Source organism: Helianthus annuus, chromosome 13, assembly GCF_002127325.2.
Source record: "Helianthus annuus cultivar XRQ/B chromosome 13, HanXRQr2.0-SUNRISE, whole genome shotgun sequence".
In the NCBI taxonomy this organism is placed as follows: Eukaryota; Viridiplantae; Streptophyta; class Magnoliopsida; order Asterales; family Asteraceae; genus Helianthus; species Helianthus annuus.
The window spans coordinates 111,515,938-111,521,622 of record NC_035445.2 but is presented as its reverse complement, the minus strand read 5'-3'; the positions used below and the strand labels follow the sequence as shown (position 1 = coordinate 111,521,622).

At 36.2% G+C, this 5,685-nt stretch overlaps 1 long non-coding RNA gene across 4 annotated transcripts; it reads left to right on the top strand.

Moving 5' to 3' along the window:
* Window positions 1-297: 297 nt before the first annotated feature.
* On the top strand, window positions 298-2,627 carry LOC110898961. Of its 4 annotated transcripts, none has more exons than XR_002569819.2 (4): window positions 298-547; window positions 869-966; window positions 1,089-1,178; window positions 1,559-1,941. It is a non-coding gene; the product is annotated as an uncharacterized LOC110898961 (long non-coding RNA). The 4 variants fall into 4 exon arrangements; XR_002569821.2 differs by lacking the exon at window positions 298-547 and adding an exon at window positions 2,323-2,627 and having other exon boundaries at window positions 795-966; window positions 1,559-1,758; XR_002569820.2 differs by lacking the exon at window positions 298-547 and adding an exon at window positions 2,059-2,316 and having other exon boundaries at window positions 795-966; window positions 1,559-1,758.
* Window positions 2,628-5,685: the final 3,058 nt, after the last annotated feature.

Below are 5,685 nucleotides of genomic sequence, written 5' to 3'. Positions count from 1 at the left end.
CCAAACCCGGGTATTAGAAAAACCCGGTTTGTGGACCTCTACAACAGGCCAAAAGCAGACCAGCCCTTCTTTTGTTCTTAGTATGGGCTTCAGGTCTTATCTATAATACTATAAAAAGGAGAAGTGACGTACAAAAATGTAATTTTACATCATGTATAACACTGGAAGTAGCATATACAACACTGTGTAAGCAGAAAAAATAGGAAAGGGTTTGGTATTTTAAGACGCTGGAAGGGCACAATTGTCAATTCATCCTCCTTGACTTTAATTGCCACCAAAAGAAATGCTTATATTTACTGAACTTAATTGCCACCATCATTTCTAACGAAGGCCTTTTGATTCCCTTTCTCCTCCCATATCGACCTCATCACTCTCTCTCTCTCTCTCTGTAACTTTCTTCGTTTTCCTAATGACTCTTACATTTTGTGTATTCTTTAGGTCACACATTCAATATTTGTATCAATGCAAGAAAGGCTTGAGTGTTTCTACTTTGGTGAACAGTCGGAATCAGAAACCCTAGCCGGAGCCATTTGTCGCCTGCACTAAAGTAAGAGAAATTTATCCTCATATCTTGATGTATCTTCATATTATGATATTAATTGTGTGATTTACTGATTTAGAGATCATGTTTAAACTTCTGGAGTATTAATCCTTTAGGGTCTATATTGGTTTCAATCTGAAGTGAAATTGCATTACACTGAATGGGTTTTGAGTTGCATCTAATCTGGTCATTTAATTTTAATTAGGGCACCAAAAAGATAAATAAACCCTTCTTCTCCACGATTCAGGCAAGGATTAAATCAATTTTTCACTCAAGTGGTAATTTGTATTATACGGTTAATCGATTGGTTTTGAATTGCATATGCAGGTTGCTTCGTTTTCAGGGAATTTGGTTACCTAATCAGTATTGTTGGCAGTGTTGTTGGGTGAATCTGTATGGTTGAATATACCCAGATCAGGAAATAAGTATGTGATTGAACCACCGTAATTATCTATTTTATTTGTGTGTTTTACTCTCTGAACCACCTATAATAGTTTGAATATCATTGAACATATGAAGTTTTTGTGTTGGATTCCACTTGAGGCAGGGTTTTATTTGTTTTGGGTTTTGTCGAACATATCAAGACTCCGAGGAAAGGTGATGTCATTAAGAAGCAGATCAAGGATGTTTTTGACAGGTTATACATATAAATAGAACATATTATTTTGTTATTGATTTAACAAAATCAGTTTAACATCGAAGTTGTTATTCACTGGTGAAGGGGAGATTTTGGGGGTGGAAATTGTTTAATCTAGGACTTTTGTCTTTAAACAAATAGAAATAAGAACAATACGGATCTGGATAATATTCCTACTTTAGTTCAAAATTCACATGAAGATACAAGGAGAACTAGATTTTAGGGCAGAAGGCAATCACGTAAAACCGCATGTTTTTTTTTTTATAAAGTTTGGCTTCTAGAAGCCACTGGCATTTCAACTGTTACTGGTTCAGGGTTTGGCCAGAAGGAAGGGTAAGTCACTTTTATTCTGATGCATTATTTTTTCCTAATGGTGGCAGAGAGCTTTAAGGAAACTGAAGCATTGGGACGGTTTGGAGCATATACTTCATAACCAAGTACTAATGGTAGCAGCATTTTCTTCTCGAGGCCTGAATATAAAAGATCATAAATTTTCCGATGCAGATTATTTGAAACTGGAAGCACCAGATTCTTTGAACTGGGCTTTTTGGTCATGGAACAGATGAGCCTAATTATGAAGGTAAACATGTAATTATATATGTAATTTGTTTCAACAATCATCGACTCTTATACATCCTCCTACTTATCAAACACCATCCAACCCAGCTGCGGCCATCACAGAGTCCTTTTTCGGACAATTTTGGACTTATTGTTTTGGGCTTGTTTAACTTGGTTAAATTAATGTATATTATTATTATTATTATTATTATTATTATTATTATTATTATTATTATACAACTTGATATATTAGATTATTTTAATGAGATGGTATAAAAGTTTTGGTCATCTGATGTTAATTGGTTAGTTACTATGGTTCTAGATTTGGACGGGGGAGATTTCCATATAGCGGGGTTCTTTTCAATGTAACTCGTTTGCAATCCATCACATGAATAACATCTCACTGAGTTGTTCCAACTTCCATGCCCTGTATAGAGGCGATAGATGATAAGTCACCACCATATCCTCTTTGTTTCGTTTTTTATAAGCTCAACAATCATGAACTGTCTTTTTTGTCCAGCGTGGCATTGTGCAATTTGCCTTGTTTTTGTTACCTTTAACTCTTCAGCCGCAACTTTTTTGACAGCCGAAGTATCAACTTCCTCCTTGACCTTAAAGTGCATCACTCTTAGAAACTGCTTGACGATATTCATCAAGAGACATGTGTAACTCTCTTTCAGCTTTGAGATCTCTTATATAAACTAGAGTTACCTCATCTTACAAATCCAAATCAGCTTGAGACAATTTTGTTTTCCATGTCTCGAGCTGCATTAGTAGTATCTTATTTTTTTTCCCTTGTTACATAGTCATTGTATTTCTCTGTATTTTGTCATCATCAAGTACTATTTGATGGACAAGGTATTTGCTGAGATGAGAAGATGTTATACCGTGTGCGCCATCTTTTAGTATCTATGCTTTTTTACATCTTCTGGACGAGTGAGGTACCCTTTGTAAATCTAGAGATGCAATTTTGATTATCAAAAACCTGAGGTGTGAGCTGAGTACTTCACGTGTTTGTTTTCACTATTCAGAAATACTAATAATAGCTGAACCAAGTTTCACAACTTTTGAATAACAGACAGAATCACTAAGTTGAAAACATGGGTACGTGTCATTAAGATAGAATGTGAGGTTTGATTCGTTTAAACCAGAGGCTTTGACTTGACAACTGTGCATAAGAAGGTTTGACTTGTGTTGGGGAAGTGTGAGCATGACCTAACTATATTGGAGTTGAGTCCCTAGCTCTTTTAACACCTTAATTCCACCTTTACCTTGTACTTGCAAGTCACATTTGTAAGGGGACAACATATCACTACACCAATAGGTCATGATGATGATATTTGTGGTGATGACCTATTTATCAATTTTGAGATCAGGAGACAGTTATGGGTTTCCTATTTGTTCTCAGGTTTGTCTTTTTTGGTTTCATTGTTAGTGTGAACCTTGTCCGGCATGGAAGGTTCCATCGATTGATGTGTGAACTTTTGTATCAATAGAATTCTCATAGCCTGTGAAATAATTATTTATTGGCAAAACAACCAGGAATATAGAGGTGTTAAGATTAACTTGAGGACGTGGAGAGGTAAGTAGGGGGTGGGGTGGTTTCATGTAATAGGCAAGAGTATGTGAGGGAATTTGGAGACTGATAGCTACTGAAATTGGGGAAACGCCGGTGCTTTTATATAAATATGCAACTTCTATAAGTTTATTTTTATTTTTAAAAGGTTTGTATTATGTTCTCGCCCCATATTATCAATTTCCGCGGCAACGCGCGGGTTTCCCACTAGTAAAATATTAGAGAGTAAAAACCCAGGTTAGTCAGCTTGGTTGCGGGCCAAAGATAAGAAAAACTATGCAGGCAAGCTTTTCGGCCCAATACATTAAAATAGTTGGGTCGTGGTCCCTATGGTTCATTTAATTTTGTGTGTCAAATATGATTATATAACTGGTGTTTAACCCCACGTTGTGGGGCGGAGTAGTAAAATCATGCTATGTAAAGACAAACACGAACTTATACCACGAGCTGGCATAAAGTGTATACAAACTCATAGAGAAAGCTTAAAGACCCAAAAGAAAAAAAAAAGACAAAACTTGCAGGTCCAAAAATAAAGCACACAAACATGAGGGACTAGAAATGCAAATCACAATAGAAGACAAAAAAGAGTAAATTGCAAGTTTTGTTCTTTATGTTAATACTATTTTTCAGGCGGTGTCCTATAGCTCTAAAGTTGACGAGTTTTGTACTTAACGTTTCAAAATCCTGCACGTTATTACATTTAGCCCTAACTGGTATCGAAAACGCCAAATTGAGGTGAAGATAACTAATATTGGCAATTAAGTTTTTTTTTTTTTTTTTCTATTTTGTATTTTGGTCTCACTAATTCAAAACGAGGTTGCTACATGTTTTTGGCATCCATTGGCGTTACACATATTATTGAATTCTTTATGTGCTTTGCTAGAGATCTTGGAAGCCCATTTTAGTTTTCAACTCATTTGAATACCCTTTTACATAAATTTGAAACTGGTGAAACGGGTCAAAATTTTGGCAACCCTTTCTTTTGAATATCTTTTTACATAAATTTAAAACCAGTCAAACTGATTGAAATCTTGGCAGCCCTTTTTTGTTTTCAACTCATTTGAATATCTTTTTATATACATTTGAAACCGGTTAAACCAGACTAAATCTACAAATGCCTCTTATCTACACTAGTTGGGATGAGCTCGGTACCAACCGGTACTAAAAATTCAAAAAATGGGTACCACCGAAAATACCAGGTACGGTACGGTTCGGTACTGGTATCCAAAGGTAAAAACCGCTAAATACTTAAAGGAAATTATTATGATTTTATTTTTAATTAGCTGTCATATCATTGTGATATTTCTGTTTCCCTTTTCATGTTTCCTTTTTCCTGTATTTACCCTCTTGTACGAGGTCTTTGTTTTTCAATGAAAGAAACCCTAAATTGAATACCAGTTTTCATATGGTATCAGAGCAGGCTACTATCCTGCTCGACAAACAAATCCAAAACTCTACTATCTCACTCTGATCGACGTCCATGGGAGACGACTCATCCAACGATTGGATAGTTGATTCGGGTTGTACCGAATACATAACGTACCAAGCTGAATGGTTAGAAGACATGATGGCTTCCACTTGTGAACCTCATGTTATGATCCCGAACGATGATTCTATACCTCTCATGGGTAAAGGAAGTTGCTATTTACGAAGTGGAAGGAAAATTAAGGGGGTGTTGCATGTTCCAAAGTTTAAGTGTAACCTTTTATCGGTGAGTAGTTTAACGAAAGATCATCAATGTGCGGTAATTTTCCTTCCCGAATTCTGTTTCATACAAGACTTGCGTTCAAGGGAATTGATTGGAATGGGTAAATGTGAATGTGGACTATACCAGATCAAGATGGTGGAGAATAGAAGAAAGGCTATGATGGCTTCGGTGGAGGTATGGCATAAAAGGCTTGGTCATACTTCTAGTAATAAACTTTCTCATTTTGATTTAGCCAAGAATGCTTCTTTTAAAACGGTTGATTGTGATTCATGTGCTAAAGCTAAACACACCCGATTGCCTTTTCCTATAAGTTCTATCAAAAGCAAAGAATGTTTTGAATTGTTGCATTGTGATATTTGGGGAAGATATAGAATTCCCTCGCTTTCGGGGGCAAACTATTTTTTAACAGTCGTGGATGACTATAGTCGATCCGTTTGGGTTTTCCTACTAAAACATAAATCTGAGGTGGGTGACCGTCTAACATTTTTCCACAAAATGGTCAAAACACAATTTGGAAAATTGATTAAAAGAATCCGTTGTGACAACGGGGGAGAATTTGTTTCAAACCGAATGCACAACTTTTATGCCGAACAAGGCATAATTCTCGAGACCACTTGCCCACACACACCGCAACAAAATGGTGTTGTGGAACGCAAGCACAGACA